We start from the raw sequence: 5,080 nt of genomic DNA on the forward strand, positions 1-5,080 counted from the left end.
CTACTGATGAGAGAACTTGTTACTTTTATATCCTTAAAATATTTCCGTTCTCATTAAAGGGTGATGCTAAGATATGGTTTAATTCTCTTGATCATGGTTGTGTGCGTAGTCCCCAGGATATGATTTATTACTTCTCTGCTAAATATTTCCCTGCTCATAAGAAACAAGCTGCTTTAAGGGATATATATAATTTTGTGCAAATTGAAGAAGAGAGTCTCCCACAAGCTTGGGGAGGCTTCTCCAATTACTTAATGCTTTGCCTAATCATCCTCTTAAGAAAAATGAAATACTTGATAACTTTTATAATGGACTAACCGATGCCTCCAGAGATTACCTGGATAGTTGTGCTGGTTCTGTTTTCAGGGAAAGAACACCGGATGAAGCTGAAATTCTATTGAATAATATGTTGACAAATGAAAATAATTGGACACCTCCGGAGCCTATTCCTAAACCAACTCCGAAGAAAAGGGGTATTCTATTTCTCAGTCCTGAAGATATGCAAGAGGCAAAGAAATCTATGAAAGAAAAAGGTATTAAAGCTGAAGATGTTAAGAATTTACCTCCTATTGAAGAAATACATGGTCTTAATTTACCACATGTTGAAGAAACATACGATCTTAATCCTTTACCTATTGAAGAAACTCATGGTCTTGATAACCCGACACGGGTAGTAAAGGTAAATTCTCTCTCTATATATGATAAAGCTGAAATCCCGTTTACTAAATTTGCTAGCCCATGCTTAGATGAGTTTGATAAATTTATGGCCAAGCAAGAAGATTTTAATGCTTATTTTGGTAGACAATTGAAATACAATTCAAATATGCTTGAGCACTTGGGTGATTATATGGCTAATGTCAAAGGTGAACTTAAACTTATTAGTAAACATGCTTCTATGGTTACCACTCAAGTAGAACAAGTACTTGATGTCTACTACACAACCTTCTTCTTGTAGACGTTGTTGGGCCTCCAAGTGCAGTGGTTTGTAGGACAGCAGCAAATTTCCCTCAAGTGGATGACCTAAGGTTTATCAATCCGTAGGAGGCGTAGGATGAAGATGGTCTCTCTCAAGCAACCCTGCAACCAAATAACAAAGATGTCCCCAACACACCCAATACAATGGTAAATTGTATAGGTGCACTAGTTCGGCGAAGAGATGGTGATACAAGTGGTATATGGATAGTAGATAAATGTATTTGTAATCTGAAATTATAAAAACAGCAAGGTAACTAATGATAAAAGTAAACGTAAACGGTATTGCAATGCGTTGAAACAAGGCCTAGCGTTCATACTTTCACTAGTGCAAGTTCCCTCAACAATAATAACATAATTGGATCACATAACTATCCCTCAACATGCAACAAAGAGTCACTCCAAAGTCACTAATAGCGGAGAACGAACGAAGAGATTATGGTAGGGTACGAAACCACCTCAAAGTTATTCTTTCCAATCAATCTGTTGGGCTATTCCTATAAGTGTCGCAAACAGCCCTAGAGTTCGTACTAGAATAACACCTTAAGACACAAATCAATCAAAACCCTAATGTCACCTAGATACTCCAATGTCACCTCAAGTGTCTGTGGGCATGATTATACGATATGCATCACACAATCTCAGATTCATCTATTCAACCAACACATAGAACCTCAAAGAGTGCCCCAAAGTTCCTACCGGAGAATCACGAGGAAAACGTGTGCCAACCCCTATGCATAGGTTCATGGGCGGAACCCGCAAGTTGATCACCAAAACATACATCAAGTGAATCACGTGGTATCCCATTGTCACCATAGATACGCACGGCAAGACATACATCAAGTGTTCTCAAATCTTTAAAGACTCAATCCGATAAGATAACTTCAAAGGGGGAAACTCAATCCATTACAAGAGAGTAGAAGGGGAGGAGAAACATAAGATCCAACTATAATAGCAAAGCTCGCGATACATTAAGATCATGCCAAATCAAGAACACGGGAGAGAGAGAGAGAGAGAGATCAAACACATAGCTACTGGTACATACCCTCAGCCCCGAGGGAGAACTACTCCCTCCTCGTCATGGAGAGCACCGAGATGATGAAGATGTCCACCGGAGAGGGATTGCCCCCTCCGGCAGGGTGCCGGGACGGGTCTAGATTGGCTTTCGGTGGCTATGGAGGCTTCTGGCGGCGGAACTCCCAATCTATTGTGCTCTCGGGTGTTTTTAGGGTATATGGAGATATATAGGCGGAAGAAGTACGTCAGGGGAGCCACGAGGGGCCCACAAGAGTGGAGGGCGCGCCCAGGGGGGTGGGCACGCCCCCCTACCTCGTGGCCTCCTCGAAGCTTCCCCTACGTGCACTTCAAGTCTTCTGGTCTTCTTTCCTTCCAAAAATGGGTTCCGTGAAGTTTCAGGTTAATTGGACTCCGTTTGGTTTTCCTTTTCTTTAAAACCCTACAATAAGGTATAAACAGAAACTGGCACTGGGCTCTGGGTTAATAGGTTAGTCCCAAAAATGATATAAAAGTGTATAATAAAGCCCATAAACATCCAAAACGGTAGATAATATAGCATGGAGCAATCAAAAATTATAGATACGTTGGAGACGTATTAGCATCCCCAAGCTTAATTCCTGCTCGTCTTCGAGTAGGTAAATGATAAAACAGAATTTTTGATGCGGAGTGCTACTTGGCATAATTTCAATGTAATTCTTCTTAATTGTGGCATGAATATTCAGATCCGAAAGATTCAAGATAAAAGTTCATATTGACATAAAAATAATAATACTTCAAGCATACTAACTAAGCAATTATGTCTTCTCAAAATAACATGGCCAAAGAAAGCTATCCCTACAAAATCATATAGTCTGGCTATGCTCCATCTTCACCACAAAAAATATTTAAATCATGCACAACCCCGATGACAAGCCAAGCAATTGTTTCATACTTTTGATGTTCTCAAACTTTTTCAATCTTCACACAATACATGAGTGTGAGCCATGGACATAGCACTATAGGTGGAATAGAATGGTGGTTGTGGAGAAGACAAAAAGGAGAAGATAGTCTCACATCAAATAGGCATATCAATGGGCTATGGAGATGCCCATCAATAGATATCAATGTGAGTGAGTAGGGATTGCCATGCAATGGATGCACTAGAGCTATAAATGTATGAAAGCTCAATAAAAGAAACTAGTGGGTGTGCATCCAACTCGCTTGCTCACGAAGACCTAGGGGCATTTTGAGGAAGCCCATCATTGGAATATGCAAGCCAAGTTCTATAATGAAAGATTCCCATTATTATATGAAAGAGACAACATAGGAGACTCTCTATCATGAAGATCATGGTGCTACTTTGAAGCACACGTGTGGTAAAAGGATAGTAGCATTGCCCCTTCTCCCTTTTTCTCTCATTTTTTAATTTTTTTATTTTTTTTATTTGGGCCTTTTCTCCTTTTTTTATGGCCTCTTTTTTTATTTTTTATTTTTTTGTCCGGAGTCTCATCCCGACTTGTGGGGAATTATAGTCTCCATCATCCTTTCCTCACTGGGACAATGCTCTAATAATGATGATCATCACACTTTTATTTACTTACAACTCAAGAATTACAACTCAATACTTAGAACAAAATATGACTCTATATGAATGCCTCCGGCGGTGTACCGGGATGTGCAATGACTCATGAGTGACATGTATGAAAGAATTATGAACAGTGGCTTTGCCACAAATACGATGTCAACTACATGATCATGCATAGCAATATGACAATGATGAAGCGTGTCATAATAAATGGAATGGTGGAAAGTTGCATGGAAATATATCTCGGAATGGCTATGGAAATGCTATAATAGGTATGTATGGTGGCTGTTTTGAGGAAGGTAAATGGTGGGTTTATGGTACTGGCGAAAGTTACGTTGTACTAGAGAGGCTAGCAATGGTGGAAGGGTGAGAGTGCGTATAATCCATGGACTCAACATTAGTCATAAAGAACTCACATACTTATTGTAAAAATCTATTAGTTATCGAAACAAAGTATTACGCGCATGCTCCTAGGGGGATAGATTGGTAGGAAAAGACCATCGCTCGTCCCCAACCGCCACTCATAATGAAGACAATCAATAAATAAATCATGCTCCGACTTCATCACATAATGGTTCACCATACGTGCATGCTACGGGAATCACAAACTTCAACACAAGTATCTCTCAAATTCATAACTAATCAACTAGCATGACTCTTATATCACCATCTCCATATCTCAAAACAATTATCAAGTATCAAACTTCTCATAGTATTCAACACACTCATAATAGAATTTTATTGTTCTTGAATACCTGGCATATTAGGATTTTAAGCAAATTAACATGCTATTTAAGACTCTCAAAATAATATAAGTGAAGCATGAGAGTTCATCTATTTCTTCAAAATAAAACTACCACCATGCTCTAAAAAGATATAAGTGAAGCACTAGAGCAAACGACAAACTACTCCGAAAGATATAAGTGAAGATCAATGAGTAGTCGAATAATTATGCAACTATGTGAAGATTCTCTAACATTTAAGATTTTCAGATCTTGGTATTTTATTCAAACATCAAGCAAAGCTAAATAAAATAAAATGACGCTCCAAGCAAAACACATATCATGTGGCGAATAACAATATAGCTCCAAGTAAAGTTACCGATGAACGAAGACGAAAGAGGGGATGCCTTCTGGGGCATCCCCAAGCTTAGGCTCTTGGTTGTCCTTGAATATTACCTTGGGGTGCCTTGGGCATCCCCAAGCTTAGGCTCTTGCCACTCCTTATTCCATAGTCCATCAAATCTTTACCCAAAACTTGAAAACTTCACAACACAAAACTTAACGGAAAACTCGTAAGCTCCGTTAACGAAAGAAAACAAAACACCACTTCAAGGTACTGTAATGAACTCATTATTTATTTATATTGGTGTTAAACCTACTGTATTCCAACTTCTCTATGGTTTGTAAACTATTTTACTAGCCATAGATTCATCAAAATAAGTAAACAACACATGAAAAACAGAATCTGTCAAAAACAGAACAGTCTGTAGTAATCTGGATCAAACGTATACTTATGGAACTCATAAAA

Source organism: Triticum dicoccoides, chromosome 6A, assembly GCF_002162155.2.
Source record: "Triticum dicoccoides isolate Atlit2015 ecotype Zavitan chromosome 6A, WEW_v2.0, whole genome shotgun sequence".
NCBI classification, from domain to species: domain Eukaryota; kingdom Viridiplantae; phylum Streptophyta; class Magnoliopsida; order Poales; family Poaceae; genus Triticum; species Triticum dicoccoides.